The sequence below is a fragment of the Felis catus genome, chromosome D1 (genome assembly GCF_018350175.1).
Source record: "Felis catus isolate Fca126 chromosome D1, F.catus_Fca126_mat1.0, whole genome shotgun sequence".
Lineage (NCBI taxonomy): Eukaryota > Metazoa > Chordata > Mammalia > Carnivora > Felidae > Felis > Felis catus.
Genome location: NC_058377.1, coordinates 3,601,113 through 3,620,595, shown reverse-complemented (window position 1 = coordinate 3,620,595; position 19,483 = coordinate 3,601,113). Strand labels below are relative to the sequence as shown.

The 19,483-nt window shown below is 38.7% G+C and overlaps 1 protein-coding gene across 2 annotated transcripts in view; it reads right to left on the bottom strand.

The window, feature by feature from the left end:
- GRIA4 (glutamate ionotropic receptor AMPA type subunit 4) overlaps positions 1-19,483 on the bottom strand; it is a 1,433,894-nt gene that overhangs the window by 502,578 nt on the left and 911,833 nt on the right. Inside the window, exon 1 of one of the 2 annotated variants that reach the window (XM_045039803.1) lies at positions 3,724-3,795. The exons of the other annotated variant lie outside the window; for it this stretch is intronic. The gene's annotated coding sequence lies outside the window, so the exon portion shown is untranslated. Of the gene's footprint in view, positions 1-3,723; positions 3,796-19,483 lie in introns of those variants that run through there. 2 annotated transcript variants of the gene reach the window in all.

Genomic DNA, 19,483 nt, shown 5'->3' with positions numbered 1-19,483 from the left:
AGGGCACAATTCAGTCCATAGCATTCGGCATTGCCTAAGTCTACATTTTGGCCGGAACGGCCGTTATGATCTGAATTGCTTCCCCCCTCTAAATTCATGTGTTGAAATACTAACTTGTATTTGGAGACAGAGACTTTAAAAAGGTAATTAAAAGGTAAATTTAAAATTAAGCTGTTAGGGCAGGCCCTAATCTAAGCTGACTGAAGTCCCTGTAAAAGGGAATTTGGACACACAGAGATGTATCAAGCGCTGCTGTCCTCAAAGGGGCGATTACCTGAGGACACCTCAAGAGAGCGGCCAACTGCGATACAAAGAGAGAGCCCTCAGAAGAAAGAAATCCTGCTGGCGTCTTCAGTCTGGACATCCAGCCTCCACAAATAGGAGAAAATAAGTCTCTATTGCCTTAGTCGACCTGTAGTGTTTTGTTATGGCAGCCCCAGCCGACTACTGCACTGGTTTCCTAAAAAAGTGTGTCTGTAATTCAAGGGGTTGTTGAACACCATTTTGCAACATTTAAAATTTTTTTTTCAACTTTTTAAATTTATTTTTGGGACAGAGAGAGAGAGAGAGAGAGAGAGCATGAACGGGGGAGGGGCAGAGAGAGAGGGAGACACAGAATCGGAAGCAGGCTCCAGGCTCTGAGCCATCAGCCCAGAGCCTGACGCGGGGCTCGAACTCACAGACCGCGAGATCCTGACCTGGCTGAAGTCGGACGCTTAACCGACTGCGCCACCCAGGCGCCCCTATTTTGCAACATTTTAAGTGGATCTGTTCCGGATGGAGCTCAGTACTTCCTGTCTGCACGCAGCGTTCATCCACATCCCCAAAAGACACATGGGAAAGAAGGCCCTGGGCCTGTAAGTCACAGGACTCCTTTCTGACTGCCCTCAGCTGACCCCCTCTTTACAGCGTGAGGAGGTTGCAGGGTAAGGGGTGGGCCAGTTCCCCGCTTCTAGACCACACTTCCCATCCCAGAACCTCATACTTCCCTCCTGGACCTGCATAGACGTCCTCCTGACCTCAGGTCTCACCTACAGCGACGCTGACCCCTGCACCTGCGTGCTGTGTGTTCAAGGGTATCCGTTCCCAGCGGGTGTGGACAAGCAGGCTGGGGTCTTCACATAAATGACACAGGGTCAGAGGTGAGAAACGAAAGGGGTGGAGACAAGCTATCTCTCAGTCACAGTCTCCCAGGGGAAGACAGCAGGGTGTTCCAGAATTCTTACACTGAAACTGGTCTTCAAAGTGGTCAGGAAGGTGAGAGGGTAGAACACCTTGTATTTACCAGTCATCGCTAGCTTCCTAACTTCCATACATTCAGGCATGTGTAAGGACGACTCATTTGTCCTTTGGTACTGTGTCCTACAAATATGAGGGACAAGACACTTCCTCACACACGACTGCCAGGATTGTTTATTCCTCTTTCCTTCTGGGCTCGGTGAAGGGCAGAGGCAGAGTCCTGGCTGAAACCTGTCACCTTGGATTCCTTCCTTCCCTCGTTCCTTCTATTCACGGAATCCACAATTCCTGTCAGTTACACCTTCCAGGTACCCTTTGCATCTTTGCTCACTGCTCCTACCGTCACAAACATTGAGTCTCCCACGTGCACCCCTACCTTCAGTCCTGCTCCAATCTGCTCCGCTTTCCCATATGGAAGCTAAAATACGCAGGTCCATGGCCTGAAACCTCTCAGAGGTGTGTTATTTCCTGCAGGCTCAAGGGGTACCAAGGGGTTACCTATTCCAGTCATCTCTCTGCTCACATTATACAGACCATGGATTTCTTTCAGTTCTTAGAAATTGTCTTTTTTCCCTCTAAACCTCATGGTGTCTCAGACGCTGTTGCGTTAGTCTGGCTAATCCCTATTTACCCTACAGGTCCCCACTTAAAATCACTTTCTCCGGGAAGATTTTTCTGAGCCCTCCCGCCCGCCTCAATTGCCCCATAGGGCCTACATTTCCACAGAACGCTTATTACACACTAATTATCTATTCCCCCCCCCCCAAAACTGTTGAGTGTGCACCTGTCTTGTTCAATTTTATACACATAGTGCTTGGCACATAGCCAAAATGATAGAAAAAACAATTATATGAAACTGAAAGCAGAATTTAGATGCATTTTCATATTCCTAAAGCCGCACAACGCTGGCATCATCTAAAATCCATAGGTATTTTACAGCGAAAATGTAATTGACATATTATTTTGACATTCCCATATTCTGTTCAAACTCAGTAAAAATAACGCTATACAGTTTTTAAGTATTTACTCAAAAGGCCTGCCTGGTTGATAAAGGAGAACAGCACTTCCCAGACAGATTTTGATGGACAGGAGAGGTCCCTGCAGTGAGTCTCCTGTTTTAAATAGCTTTCTCTGGCCAACATCTTGCAGTTCCCCACCCCATAGGCTAGGGGTGTATGGGACCAAGAGGTGGAAGCTGTCTTTCCCCTTGACACAGTATTCCGGGTGCCTGGAAGCATGGGATTCCCTGTTTGAACGGCCCTAAGCTCCTTCTAGAACCTGTGTGGGACTCCTCCTGGCTTATCTTTTCAGAACAGACTGTAAAGCCACTGTACCCAATCTTGAGCGTGGAGGGTGAGAGCATCCAAGGGTGACTCTTGAAAGCAACACGAAACCAGTACACCTTGCAGTGTGCACACAGGTGTAGTTAAGGCCTCTTGTAAGGCGGTAGGAAAAGAAGGGGTGGGGGTGGGGGTGCGGCATCATCACGGCCCAGGGGCTGGTGAAGCTGGTTCTCCACGATCAACATGTTGCAGATCATTACAAAGCTATGTTTGTCAGGACCGGAGATGAGAACACACTTCATTTAATAATTTTTTTTAGATATTTTAGCAAATCAAAGAATTGATTCATAAATTTTAAATACTCTGACCTATGGTAGGTATTTGGGCTCCAGGTGCACTATTGCCACAAGCTCTGGAAACCTTAGAGGGAGCTCGGACAGAAAATGATCAAACGCGTGGTCATGCGTCTGTACGGGTTAGTGTAATCTTTCTCTGATGCCTGTGAGATGTCCAGCAACGATCTCTAGGGCTGTTCATTTCATACCTTGTATGTCACTCACATGAACGTTAAGTAGTGACCCTCTTCTAAACTTTACTATGCCTTAAAATACATTTAATACTTCTTTGGGGGCTGATACTATTTTTGCCGTGTTAGAATACCAGATCTATTTGTACATTTAGCCTTAGTGTTGTCCATTTTAAGACCCATTAGAGATTTCTTTTATCATCTCTGAATCACTTTTCTTTAATTAACAGGAAGATAAAATGTCCCTCTCAAGAAAGAGGACGGATTATCCCCTTTGAAATACACGTTCCTTCAGCTTATCAAGTCAGAACTGTTGCTCTGTATTATACATCTCAAATGATATCTTCAGCTATGGGAGCCTGGGCTCTTTACAAAAAAATGAAATTGATTATCCTTTCAGATAACAATGGCCAACAATAAAGCATAATCTCATAGTTATTCATGTCTTACTTATACATACTAAAGACTATCCCCTCAGAAAAGGCTGAATGCATATGTAATAATTTACATTTCTAAAATATATCGTTAGATCCTTCCCTAGGCACAAAGTTGCCGACAACTTAACTCCTCTGTAAAACCAGTTCTTCAAATACTTTACCCCATAATTTAGAGACAAGGTTTAAGAAGAAAGAACAAAAATTCGTTTAAACATGTATCTTTGGGTTCAACATTTACCTTTAATCTTCACGAAAATCATCTGCTTTAAATTGACCTCAGTAGAAAAATCCTTAAGAGGAAGAGGTATCCCCAAATTATAAAGTCCATTTACAGACCTCACATGTAGGTGGAACAGTGATTTCGGTGCTCACGTTACCTTTATATTTTTCATACATTTTTACCTTCCAGGTCCTATGAAGTACATCTCTACTTCATCCTTACCTCAGTGTAAAAATAGAATTCCTTTTATGACTTCACTCCCTCAACAAATGTAGCACCTTGAATAGTTTCTAATAGCTTAAAGATAAAGAGACCGTCTTCCCTTCAGGATTCCGGGACCTACATTTATACTTGCTCACGTAATCTCATTAGTGTGGGATCCAAATTTATAAAGTGGTACTTACAGTTAACTGAAACAGCAGGAGAAAACCCTCTGTGGATTTCTTTTTGATGACAGAACCAGTGATTGGCTGCCAAGATGATTTATGGCTCTCTTTTTAAAATGAATGGAAAAAAATTGATAGAAATACTTTCTAGCAGTAACCTGAAATCTTCCTGGCTTAAATAGCTATTACTTTTCTTTCTCAGAAAGAATAAAAATATCAACTCTCCAAATGTAGAGTTTTATATTGGGGAAACTAAGAATAAAGTGTATTACTAGAGAAATTTAAAAACCAATGAGTACTGAGTCTCTCAACCTCACAGTATATGGAAATTTAACCTGGATTAAAAGTTAAATGTTAAAAAAAAATCAAACAGTTAAAAAGCTTGAAAACAGGAATTAATATTCATTAAACCAACCCCTTGATATGAGAAGGTTTCCTAAACTTTAAAGTAGTCAAAGTGGTTACACACAAACAAGACACTAAAGTTAGTACATAAACTTGTAATTTTATGTATCAGAAAAAAAGAATGAAACCCAAATTTCATGTTAAGGAAACATATTTGGGAATATAGGATTATTTATGTATTAGAAGTACAAATGACTTAAATCTTCAATCTTCAAAAACCTCCTGCCTTCGGGGCACCTGGGAGGCTGGCTCAGTTAGTTAAGTATCTGACTTCGGCTCAGGTCATGATCTCGGGGTTCGTGAGTTCAAGCCTCACGTCGGGCTCTGTGCTGACAGCTCAGATCCTGGAGCCTGCTTTGGATTCTGTGTCTCCGTCTCTCTCTCTCTCTCTCTCTCTCTCTCTCTCTCTCTCTCTGTTCTCCCCCACCCCCTGTCTTTCTCTCTCAAAAAATAAACTTTAAAAAAATAAATAAAAATAAAAACCTCCTGTCTTCTGTTGTCTCTTTGAGAAATGTTAATCAATCTGCAAGCACAAGGTATTCAGTTATTCAAACAAGGAACATTTTTAGTGAGAATGAGTAAGAATTTAGTAAGTATCTATTTTATGGAATATTCTTCAGCCTTAAAAAAAATTCTGCCATTTATGATCACATGGACAAACCTGGTAACATTATGCAAAGTGAAATAAGCCAAACACAGAAAGACATACTGCATGATGTCAGTTATATGTAGAATCTTAAACAAATTAAGTTGAACACATATTAATAGAAGAAGGGTGGTCAGTAGAGGCTGAGGGGGGGAGGAAAGGGATGATATTGATCAAAAAGTACAAAGTTTCAGATATAAGATGACATAAGTTCTGGAGATCTAATACACAGCATGATGCCTAAAGTTAATAATGTATTGTGATCTTGAAATTTGCTAAGAGAGTATGTCTCAAGTATTCTTAACTTGTGCCTCCCACACCCCCCCACCACACAGATGGTAATTATATGAGGTGATGGATGTGTTATTTAGCTTGACTGTGTTAATCATTTCACAGTATATATGTATATCAAGACATCATGGTATACATATATACATATATATAATTTTAATTTATCAATCATTCCTCAATAAAGCTGGGAAAAAAATAACATGAAAAGGGAAGTAACCTGTATACGCATTGTAACACAAGAAATAATACTCTCTTTAGTTGCAGATGACATGACTGTCTATGTAGAAAATCCCAAAGAAGTGACAAAAGTCTTGTAACTTATAAGTGACTATAACAAAGTTGCAGGACGCCCAAAGTTATTATTTCGAAGTCAAGTACTTACCTATATACTAGCAATAAGCAAATAACATTTGAAATGGAAAGAAAAAGTTAAATAGGATCAAAAATAATATGTGTAGGTGTAAATCAAATAAAATATTTATAGGATACATATACATCCATGTATATGTATGATCAGAGGGGAGGAAAGGGAGAAAGAAACTATAGCACTCTGATAAATGAAATTCAAGATCGAAATAAATGGAGAGATAGTCTATGTTCATAGGTTTGAAGACATAATATGTTTAAATGTCAATTTTTCCTAACTTGTTCTAGAATTTCAACTCAATTCCTATAAAAATCCTGCCAAGCTGTTTTTTAGATATCAAAATACGTACTCTAAATTTCTCTAAGAAGGCAAAGTCCTAGGATAGCTACTACAATGCTGAAGAGGAACAAAGTTGGATGATTCACCTACCTGCTCTTAAGAGTTATTCTCAACCTATGATAATCAAAGGATAATATTGGAACAGAATAGAGAACCCCAAAATAGACCCAGATAATCTGTAAAATGATATTTGATAAAGGAGCAAAGATTATTCAATGAAGAAAGGACAGTATTTTCAACAAATGCAAGAGAAAACAATTGCACTCCATCTACAAAAAACAAAAAAATTAACCTGGACACAAATCTTATACCTTTCACAAAAATGACTCAAGACAGCCTGTAGACCCAAAAACAGACCTAGATGCAAAATACAAAACTATAAAAGTTCTAGAAGAAAACACGAGGGGAAAACTATGTGATCTTGAGCTGGTAATGAATTTTACAACCAAAACCCAAAGCATAATCCATGAAAGAAAAGTGACATTTTGGATTTATTACAGTTACAAACTTCTGCCAAAGACACTATTAAGTGAAAAGAGCAATCATATCTGCAAAGAAAATATCTACAAGGCACATATCCGATAAAGGACTCATATCCAAAGGATACAAAGGACACGTAACACTCTGGAATGAGAAAACAAACAATCAAACTTAAAAATGGGCAAAAAATCTAAACCGACATCTCACCAAAAAAGATCTAGAGATGACAAGTAACCATACACCAGACACTCAACATTATTTATCATCAGGTAATTGCAAACTAAAATAACGGGAACATACCATTTCCTGGTGGGAAGGCAAACTGAGAATGGCCAGGGTGAACACAGATTGGCGGTTTCTTACACAACTAAATATAGCCTTACCACAGGATCCAGCAATTGTGTTCCTTGGCACTTCCCCAACTAATTTCACAATTTGTGTCCACACAGAGGCCTGCACATAAATGATCACAGAAGCTGTACTGGTAATTGCCAAACACTAGAAGCACGCAATTTGTGCTCAATAAGTGAATGGATAAAAACACTTTGGAACATCTGTACAATGGGATATATTGAGCTATGGAAAAACAGAGAGGAAATTTAGGCTCATACTGCTAAGTGAAAAAAGCCAGTGTAAAGGCTACATCTTTATGATTTCAGGTTTATGACATTCTGAAAAAGGCAAAACTAAAAGATCTATGGTTACCTGGGGTTTGGGGGTGTGGAATGGAAGCGTTAAATAATTAAAACACAGGGGATTTTTTTTATAGTAATCAAACTATTCTGTATGAGGCTATAATAGTGAATACGTAATGCTATACATTTGGGTTTTTTTAAATGTTTATTTTTATTTGAGAGAGAGAGAGAGAATGAGCAGGGGAAGGGCAGAGAGAGAAGGAGACACAGAATCTGAAGCAGGCTCCAGGCTCTGAGCGGTCAGCACAGAGCCCAATGCAGGGGCTCGAACTCGTGAACCAGGAGATCGTGCCCTTAGCCAAAGTCAGATACTTAACTGACTGAGCCACCCAGGCACCCCATAATGCTATACATTTGTAAAAACCCATAGCACTTTGCAATACAAAGCAATGGCCTAAACATACACAAATTTATATAAATCACAAGGGCACTGTGGGATCCTGAGATAGAATGAAGGCTCTACAAGAGAATTTAGCTGTATTACAAATATATGAAACATTATCAGTGACGAGGGGTAGAATGAAAAGTGAAGGACCTAAGTTGCTTTGGAAATGACTGGAATCTACCGGACTACAGGCAAGTAAACCGTATACAGCACTGCACTCTAGCCTGATAAAGCTATTTCCCAAGGGGGTACAGGTTTAAGATGCTGATATTGCTCTACAACATATGCTGGAACTGAACAATTAAGTATATGAATGGCAGATGGTGGAGGCAGACTTCTTACTTTTGGATTGGAGATTACAGAAAAGCAGGAGGAGACTAGTATGATCCATGTGGCAGTACATTAGAGTAGAAGACACCAGCAGATCTCCTGTTTAGTTTATGACAGATACAAGTGTTTACATACAGAACTATTTCTAGATATGAATACACACCTAGGTTAGTATACACACAACTGAAATCTTCGTCATTTGAGAGATCCTAGAAGCAATAATACCCCAGTAGCAATGAGCACATCTAGTACCTGAATCTTGGTTTCTAATATCATTCTCCAGTAAAGGGAACCAAGGTTCCTTGGAAAAAAGGACTCATTCTAGGGCTGGGACAGAAAACATAAAAGATGATTTGGGGCATGCCAGAAAGTAGTAAGTACTGAAAAAAGTAACCGTAACAACAATTATAAGGTGTGTCAAAAGTACATAGGAGGGGCGCCTGGGTGGCTCAGGCGGTTAAGCATCCGACTTCAGCTCAGGTCACGATCTCGCGGTCCGCGAGTTCGAGCCCGCGTCGGGCTCTGGGGTGATGGCTCAGAGCCTGGAGCCTGCTTCCGATTCTTTGTCTCCCTCTCTCTCAGCCCCTCCCCCGTTCATGCTGTGTCTCTCTCTGTCTCAAAAATAAATAAACGTTAAAAAAATTTTTTTTAAAAATTAAAAAAAAAAAGTACATAGGAGTCAACTGACATCACCTAAAGGTCTAAGCTGAAACATTTTGAGCAACAAAATAATAAATATGGAACATAATCTAAAGTAAAAGATAAATGTCCATAAGTACACACTGATAGAAATAAATGACTGTATAAATAAATCAAATGAAGAAGAGTCAACTCTCCTAGGAGGAAAAATTTCAAATTATTTACATACATATGCTATGCTCAAAGAGGTGAGGCATAACTCCCCATGCTTCAATGTGGGCTGTGCAAAGAGACCTTCCTCCAAAGAATATGATATGGAAAAGCAGGTGTGTGTGTGTGTGTGTGTGTGTGTGTGTGTGTGTGTGTGTGTGGTGGGGGTTGGGGGGGCGGGACTAGAAAAACTTGAGAAACTGGTTCACCTTCACCTGGGTGAACAAGGTCAACATTAACAGTCTTAAGTCATGTTGTTAGCATGTATCCCAGATACGATGCGATGAAAACAGTACTTTACTTCTGTAATCCTCCTATGCAAACCCATAACCTTGGCTGAATCATGAGAAAAATATAAGACAACTGTTAACTGAAGACATTTTACAAAGTACATGTCCAGGACACCTCAAAACTGTCCAGATCATTAAAAACAAAGCCAGTCTGAGAAACTGTCAGTCCAGAGGAACCTAAGATGATATGACAAAATGTAATGTGGTATCTTGGAAAAGAAAAATGACATTAGGTAAAAACAGAAGAAATCAGAAAAAAAAATATGCCCTTTAATCAATAATAATGTATCAAGTTAGTTTCCTACTTTTAACAAACATAATACACTAATGTAATATTATTACTTAAAGGATGTTGGGTGTAGGGAATATGGAACTCTGTATTGTCTTATCAATTTTATTATACATCTAAAACTGTTACAAAGAGTTTATGTAAAAATTATCTATGGAGTTTCTGATTATGGCAAATTCCACCCTGCTAAAACTTAATGTAAAACTCAATTCCTGTTTGCTTTATGAAGATTTGCATCAGGTTGTTGATATTTTGTATTCAGGGCATACTTAACATAAGCAACATGTGAAAGAAAATATAACAATGATTTAAAACAACTTGAATGAAAAGCCTTTAAATTTTCTCCAATTTTGTTGTTATAAATATTTTTCTCAAGACATTTTCAAGTCTTTTTCCAAGGACAAGTAACAATACACTTTATGTAAAACAGTTTTCAATATTCTCAGTGTAACCAAGAACAGTGACATTGGCATAATAGAAATAGGTCATTTTGAAAAGAAAAAAAAAAGACAGAAACTTATGAAGAATATGAATTTCCTTCTATTTAAAATTCTAGCTTCTTCTATGCATAAACATTCTAAAAACTACAATATTTTTAAATTCTCATATGTTTTTATGTTAGTTTGTCTTCTAAACATTTTTATCTTCAAATAAACAATTTGTTTATAATTTACTAAGCCTAACATGTATTAGTTCTTCTTTGCCTAAGACCAGCAAAATCCAGATAAGTTAGAATTGTAAGTGGGGTTTTTTTTAATGTTATAGAATTCTGTGGCCTTTACAGGGAAAGTTCTATAGAGGTATGGAATGAACAAACAACCATTGAACTTCTGAGATATAGAAGTAATACTATCACTTGTAAATAATAATTAGATTTACGGTAATCTAAGAAATTCTAGAATAATATAAATTACATTTTTACTTCTGGGAAACAAAACTGTCAGAAAATAGGCAAAATAACTGATAACACATTTTATTTTATTTTATTTTATTTTATTTTTTTTTAATTTTTTTTCAACGTTTATTTATTTTTGGGACAGAGAGAGACAGAGCATGAACGGGGGAGGGGCAGAGAGAGAGGGAGACACAGAATCAGAAACAGGCTCCAGGCTCTGAGCCATCATCCCAGAGCCCGACGCGGGGCTTGAACTCATGGACCGCGAGATCGTGACCTGGCTGAAGTCGGACGCTTAACCGACTGCGCCACCCAGGCGCCCCTGATAACACATTTTAAAGGTAATTTCATTGACACATAGGCCAGGACACTATTTAAAAAGGATATTCCAGTAGAGTGAATGGCTGTAGCAAAATCACAGAAATAGGAAAGCTTTAGCCTATGGAGAACACTTGATCTTGATCTGAGAGCACCTGTATGGAAACAGTGAGGAGCGGAGGTGATGAAAAATCAAAGACCTTGATCTGGATAATGTATTCTTACTGCTCATTAGCTAAGGAATAACAATGAACCTCTTATTTTGAAGTAAAAATGGGTCAAAGAAGTGTGGGAAGAATTGAAGTTAGAAAAAAAAGAAAACTGTAGGAACACCATTAAGTAATACACTAAATGACGTAAGCCAAACAAGATTATGTGTAGTCTTTAAAAAGCTGAGTGTAGAAAGGAGGCTACCAGGGGCAGGAAAGGAGGTGGACATGGGAAATGGTCAAAAGTGTGCAGTTATGTAGGATATGTGTCTACAGATTCGAGGTACGCCATGATAACTATAGTTTAATAACAACATATTGGGATGTCTGGGTGGCTCATTTAACTTAGAACCTGACTCTTGATTTCGACTCAGGTCACAAACTCAGGGTTCGTGGGTTTGAACCCCACATGGGGCTCTGTGCTGACAGTGTAGAGCCTGGTTCGGATTCTCTTTTTCTCTCTCTCCCCCTCCTCCCTCTCAAAATAAATAAAATAAACTTCAGAAAAGAGTATTTAAAAAAAAGAACTAATTCTGTTTGTTGTTCTCCTTTGACCAACATCTCCCCACTTCTCTCACCTCCCAATCTAGCATTCTATGGTTTTGAGTTGAGTTTTTTTTAGATTCCACGTACAGTGAGATCAGGCAATATTTGTCTTTCTTTGTCTGACTTATTTCACTCAGCATAATGTGCTCAAGGTCCATTCATGTTGTCCCAAATGGCAACATTTCCTTTCATTTTATGGCTCAACAGTACTTCTTGATATGTACCAAATTTTCCTTGTCCATTCACCCAACAATGGACACTTAGGTTGTTTCCATGTCTTAGCTCTTGTAATAATGCTGTAGTGCACGTGGGGCTACAAGTATATCTTTGAGAGACCGATCTCATTTTCTTCAGATACATACCTCGAAGTGGAATTGCTGTATCATATATATGGTAGTTTAATTTTTAGTTATTTGAGGAACTTCCACACTATCTTCCATAGTGGCTGCACCAACCACACTGAACTCTTTGAATGAATGGGTCTAAAACAAGATTCAAGCATAAGGTTTGTGTGCAAACCATGTGATCGAAAGCATTGTTAGGGTTTTCTGGTGTCCCTTCAAAATTCCTATGCTGAAGTATCTTTCACTTCTATGGACTATGACCCTGTTGGGAGACACAGCTGTTGCAGATATAACTAGTTAAGAAGGGGTCATACTGGAGTAGGGTAGACCCCTAACCTAGAAGGACTGACATTCTTATAAAATGATCAAACTGAGACACAGGCACATGCCCAGGGAGAACTCCATTAAACAGGAGGCAGGGATGGGGTGTTGTGTCTGCAAGTCAAGGAAGTCCAATGATCACCAGCAAACAAGAAGCTAGAAGAACAACATGGAACAGATTCTCCCTCACAGCCCTCAGCATGAACCAGCCCTGCCCACACCTTTATCTCAGATTTCCAGCCTCCAGAAGCCACCAGTTTGTGGTTCTTGGTTACAGAACTCCTAACAAATTAACATAGGTACAAGGACTGAGTCTATGCAAGCAGGATTCTATTTTCAAACCTCAGTACTAAAAACAGAATCAAAGGTTGAAGATCTGTAGGCCACAAATGCAACACAACACACTGAGAAAAGGAGCACAAGTATTAAAATGGAACATTCTATTTTCTTTTTCTGAGAAAAAGGAAAATGGAGAGGTAGGCACAGGTGTGCCTGCGTGTCTGTTGGTTGTTTAAAGGGAAAGGCTTGGACAGATGGTTTCTGTGGGATTTCTGACTTTTCCTTGGACTGTAGCTATTTCCTATAGTTATTCATGAGTCATGGATTCCCATGCTTGATGAGATGTATTAAAATACTCAAAGCAAAAATAATCTAGATTTAGACTCAGCCACTGTGAGATTTCAGCTTGCTTGGGATATCTTACATCCACTGACATCTGTCTGCCTTGACCTGTCTCTGCTCTGTCATGCTAAATCACGACTTTCACCATCTTTGCTTTCGCCCATTTAGTCGGAACCGAAATCATATAATCTCCATTTCTAGGACTTGAGGTCCAGACTGCTGGCTGTTCTTGACCTATGGTAGTCTTTAACCCTCAGTGGGTTCATCTAAGCTGAGCACGAGCTATTGCCCAACTTGACCCCTCCTGACTGCCTTTATTCATCTGTTCCTCAGGTCTTGGACATAAAAGTGAGATTGGATTTTTACGTTTACATCAAACACGAGAAATGACTCTTGCTACTTCTGAATTGGGGTGAAGAATCTTCAAGGCCCTTCATTTTAGTACACAACTTTATATTATTGTGCCGCACCGTTATGTTAGGATATACTTTGTTCATTCCTTGATGGCTGAGCCTTCAAAGGTATGTATTATATTGTTGGTAATCAAAGGTACTCTTTAAATACACAGTGGATAAAAGAACATACATTTTAATGATTATTTAAAATCATAACATGTAAGAAATGTGTAGGGGGTGAAATGCAATTTTAAAGCAGACTAGATTTTTTTCTTGACATTTTAAGATTTCTCTGACTTCATAAAGCTACTTTAATATTTTTTTAATTTTTATTTGCAACCTTTGCTAACAAAATTTTACAAAGCTACAAGCTTTCTATGTTTAATGCTTTATACTAGTTGTAAGTATTCTGTCTTAAGAGTGAACCAGTACATTTTCTGAAATATTTGATTACAATTAGGCATGAAAAAATCCCCATTACTCTTGAGCATCCTTTTTTTTTTTTTCATATTCCTGGCTGTAATACAAAGATAGGGATGGAATGTGAGATCTTTCTCTCAGTGTTTACTCAGCTTATGTTTCCCTAGTAATCTCTCTTCCACCTTCCCTAACAACGAAGTTCAAGTAACATTTAATGGAGTCCCTCTGCTTTCACTAAACTACAGGGGATTTTGCTTCTTGACCAACTTTGCTCTGATTGAGACATTTGTCATGGCGATTTTCTGGTTTTTTAAGTACCCTAATATCTTCTCATATAGAGATTTGCTTTTGAATATTATTCAATATTATAATAATAAATAACAAATATTTATTGAATATTTGTTATCTAACACTGAAGCTTATTAAAAAGGAAAACATGGAATAAAATAGCAGAAAAAGAGTAAAGAATCAAAAAAAGGAAGAAACAATCTGTGTAACTTTACACAGCTATCTATTAAGAAAACTAGCAAGGGAGACCAGAGCACAATGATGTTGGAGGTTAACGCTTAGTCCCAACTCCTTGCATTTCCATGGGGCAGGGTTTCCTAGGGGAATCCTGACCTATCTCCCTGTGCCTTCTTGGGCTCTACTCTATTGGATAAAGATAGATTCATTTGCCCGATGAATGAAAAAAAAAAAAAAAGAATTGTTTGTTTTTGTCCATTGACACTGAATTCTCTCTGCTTCTATGTGCCCTAAGTTTTAGAGGCACATCCCCTTTGGAGAAGCGCTAGGATGTTTCACCATAGTTAATGACTAGAGTGAATACATTTAGTTCTGGAGTACAGCACTCAAAAGGCCACTGTCGCCAGAGAGCTAAGCCAAGCTTCTCAAACAGCCTTACAAGTTATGAAGCTGCCATTCTTTTTTCCATTTGTGTGACTCCTGAGTCTATCTCTCTGTTATTTTTATATTTGCCAAGAAAATAGAGAAGTTATTTATGGACTTCATAAAACTCTAAAAGTAAACAGCGGAGTACTTTACGGGGAATTCTTGAGTTCTGTCTGAACTTTCCTTGGATGGTACAGCTGTCAGTGGGGACTGCCCAGACTCTGCCTATGCTAAGTGAACTGTTCCATTCAGACCTGTTGGGGGGACAGTCACTCCTCTGCTATGTTTTGTATCAGATCACCTAATATTTGACAACATACAATTGGACTGATTCAGATTCGATCTTGAAGCCAGATTTCAGAACTGGCCCTGACACTGGCATGAGTCAACTACCTTGGCTATCTAATAAAAGGCTATCTAATGCTTGCTTACTTTAGAGCAAGTTAATAGGAGACCAAAACAATGGCAAGTAGTAAATCCCAGATTTGTAATAGTAATTATTTGCTCATTATATAACAGGTTTTTACAAATATATAGTAGTCTAGAAATTACAGACTGTATAGGCTAAAAACACTGGTCTTCATGATTTATAGACATTCTTAAAAATTATATTACCAACTAGCAACTATTGTTAAAATTACATATTTGTGATATTTTACGGTACAAATATTTCTTTTAAAAAATATTGTTCTTTTTTTAAAGAGATGATGTTGTAAATTTAAACTCTGTCCTCTTTAATTCAATCATACCTTATGACACTGTTTCATCTTTATAAGCTTCTAGAATTTTGGATGTGTTTCCAATAAAAAAAAATGGTATTTGGCATTAACTTCTGTTGCTACTGACCAGTACTAATCTATCTATCGTGAAGATGTTCAGTTTTTGTATGCAGTAAAACAGAGATTGAAATTATATAAAAATGTTGGGAGATATAATTTGTAAGTTTAAACACGTAAAAGAGATATGGCTTTTGATTGATCCATTTACCAGATATTTATAAAGCATTGATAGATGCCAGTCTTGGCCATTTGCTAGGGAATATAGTCATAAACATGATAGAAAAGGATGCTGCTCTTACTACATTCTAGTGGTAGAACAGAGAAAACAGAGAAATAACTAATTAAAAAAAACCCACACACCATCCTGTATTACATACATACAGCACTCAGGGACAGAAATTAACTTAGTGGCTACTGAGTCTTTAGGATAATTAATTCAGGAGAATGTGTTTTGGGGCCTGAAGTCTCAACCATTCGTGTTTAAGGGTAAGACCCAGTATACAGATAGTAGCTCTGAGACAGAGCTATGTCTGTTAAAATCTAGTGACATTGTTTGGCGTTCCTTTTGCAGGACGTTGTCTTTGGCCACAACATTTCCCTTTCCAGTTACTGATTTCATTACTTACGCCTACACCTCGGCCATCTTACCCACTGGACTTTCTGTCTTCTGTGCAATATCTGCTGTTTAACTGGTTGGACCTTGGATTCTGCCATGGCCACGTTCATATCTATTTGCTGGTGAGTCAGTGCTGTTCTCTTATGCCTTTGACTTCCGTCCTGCTATGTTCACCTTGGAGGTTTTAAATGACAATTACTGTGGATAAGTTTTGGATATAACCACTATGCTACCTTTATTTCAGCCACTTCACCTATGTTTCACCCTTTTAATAATAAGGAAAGAAACTACCACTTGTGCAGAGTACAGGATCTAAAAGCTATTAAGTTGCTTAATGCTAGTTTATTGATATTGTAATCATGTGTAAATCTGGGGGAAATAATCTTCTGTATTCGAGCCACAGGAGTCTTTTGCTAACACAAAGACTTCTTGTCAACCTCAAGCTTAAACCTGAAGTTTAAAGCAATGGATATATTGAGTTATATTTTTGAAAAATGGCTTTAATGGGACTGGAATCCAAGCTCACTAAGCATCCATAGATCACATAAAATTTACTTTAGAAAATGTGGTTTGGGAAATAAATGTTGGTGAAATTATTTGAGTGATTGCTGATTTAGCTCTACCTTCACTCCCATTTGGATGGCTTAGGGTTTCTGGGGGTGGGGGGGATGATTGCTACTAATTTTTGTTTTCAATTAAATCCCACAGCTCTTCTTTCCAAAAAAGAAATGTCAATATAATAATGAGCTAGACTAAGAGAAAAACAATGTATCTTTTCCAAGAGGAAGGCTGTCATAAAACTTGACATCCTGAAATACTGAGTCTTTTGTAAGGGCTGTTTATAAGAGTTTGTTCTTTGGGCCAAAAAGTCAGAAACCAGTAAATGAGCCAGATTGTCCCCAGTGTCTCAGTTACTCTGGAGGCTCAGCACAGCCAGCTGGGTTCGGCCAGCCTTGATGAACACTGGAAGTCCCCTGTGGCGAGTCAGAGCAGGGGACTGAAAATAAAGCAAAAGGTTGGCTTCAGTCTTACAGTCTTAGGAGTCAAATCTACCCCCCTTTATACATCGGAGTCACTCAAGAAAAGAAGTATGAATGAATAGTTTAATTGCTCTTAACCAGCTGTCCTAACATCAGGACAAAAAAACAAAAAAAAAAAAAAACAAAAAGAACAAAACAGTGGATGCCTAATTAGACACCTAAACACAGTTTAAACAGAATTCAAAATTTGAAAAGAGAAAAAAAGAAAATGCCAAAAACCCCACAAAAAACAGCAAGAGGAAAGCCTTCCAATCTCCATATTAAAATTGAAAGCAAAAGTCAACACATCTAAATTGAACAAAGAAACATAAGATATGTTATGAAGATCAGGAAAAATGGCAGCTATTCTAACCTTTCTATTGGCTTTCTTTTCTGTAAGAATGTAAATGAGACATACGTCCATCACTCAACAAATGACTAATTTGGCATCCCCAAAGCATCCTAAATACCCCTCATTTGGTGGCTGTTCTCTGACGGGATGGAATCCACACAGAACTGCTTTCTTCCTGTTGGAAAAAAGTAATCCACTCCTCAGTAGCCAGTTTAGGAAAAGTAGGAGTGGTAAGTAACACAATCAGGTTGGGAATCCTTGGATATTTCAAAGTAAAGCTAATGTAACACCATTCTGAGCTGAGCGGGACGCTCTTGCTGTGTAGAGAAAGTGAATCTTTGGAGGAGGCTAGCTATAACGGTCTTGCCTCTCCTTCTCCGGTTGGTCATATGTGGTGACCATAGCTGCTCGGTGGACAAGGCTGATCGGTGCCTTTGATTTCACCGAAGTGTTGTTCCCAGGAGCTTTCTCCTGCCCTCACCCCTGCTAGGACGACAACACCACACTTGTTAATTTTCCGCATGCTGCTCTCCATCAGTGGATAGCACACCGCGCTTTCTCAAGTCTGTTTATAGCCTCTGACCCCGCCCCTTACCTCCACACCACATGCCACCTCGGGAAATTCTGCAGAACTGGATTTCTTACAGGCAGCTATGTAGATGACGGATGGATAAAATATTCAGTAGAAAATAAAGTGGGCAAATATCTAAGAGACTGTGCTCTTAAGTCTTCCTTCCTAGTTTTAATCAGCAGTCTTTATTAGGTATCGACTGATGTAGAGGACATTGTGGGACAATCTCTTTGGAGATAAAAACTTTGTAACAAAATTAGACATTTTACACCCTCAAAGACTTTATTTCCTAATGTGGCAATAGGATGAAGACATGGAAAGGGCATACAAAAGCATTTTCTCCTTGCAGGCATTTGGCTGTCAAGTCCTCTCCCAGCCCATATATTAATTGCCTTTCTTCAAGAGGGAAGAAAGGAGAACGCTCAAATGTACAAATAACAGGAACCACATTAATGAAATATTTCAGGGTAACTGTAGCCAAGAGTTGCGATTTTTCTCTTATGTTGAAAATAATGTGACAGGATCATGACATTGACAATCACTGAAAAAAAGTTGGCTTACTATCAGAGTTGTCCTATTATACAACAGCAAAGTCATGGGCTTTTGTCTTTATATCTCAGTCCTTAGGAAAACAATAATGTTTTCTGCAGTTAAAACTTTAAAGCATCCTTTTAATCTACAGTGATTATAAACAACCTGGGATATTATTTTAAAAGATTTTTAATAACTGGCTTGTAAGAATTATTACTACATTTTCTATTTAAAGAATTAACAATTAGGGCCGCCTGGGGGGCTCAGTCGGTTAAGCGTCCGACTTCAGCTCAGATCATGATCTCACTGTTCCTGAGTTGGAGCCCCGCGATGGGCTCTGTGCAGACAGCTCAGAGTCTGGAGCCTGCTTCAGATTCTGTGTACCCCCCCCCTCCCCGGCCTCTGCTCCTTCCCCCTCCTTTCTCTGTCTCTCTCAAAAATGAACATTAAAATTTTTTTAAATAAAAAAAAGAATTAACATTTAAAATTTTAAATAGGGGGCGCCTGGGTGGCGTAGTTGGTTAAGCGTCCGACTTCAGCCAGGTCACGATGTCACGGTCCGTGAGTTTGAGCCCCGCGTCGGGCTCTGGGCTGATGGCTCAGAGCCTGGAGCCTGTTTCCGATTCTGTGTCTCCCTCTCTCTCTGCCCCTCTCCTGTTCATGCTCTGTCTCTCTCTGTCCCAAAAATAAATAAACATTGAAAAAAAAATTTAAAAAAAAAATAAAAAATAAAAATAAAATTTTAAATAGGTACATTTTTTCCAGGATTGATAGGTCACAGAATTGATAACATAAGAGCTACTTTTTTTGCACTCCTATTACGCATCAAATGTTTTCCCTATTTTTTAACAAATATAATCCTTCAAAATAGCTCATTAACCCAGTCTTAACTTCCCTTTTTTCTCATGGGAAAAACAGAAGCCCAGATTGGTTGAATAAATTAGTCCAAGGTCAATAGCTGTTATATAAAAAATAATATCTTGACTTAAGAGCCCAAATTCTTATACTGTACCATATTCCTCTAAGACTTGTGTAACGTGATATATGACTGGAATTTAATTCAAACTCCTTCTGGTGGCAAAGAACTGGCATTGGATATAATCATTTTATACAAAGCTGCCTCTTCCACTCACCGATGAAAGGGCGGGCCTACACTGGCTGACTCCATCTTGTTCTGTGTCCTTCACCTTGACCACGC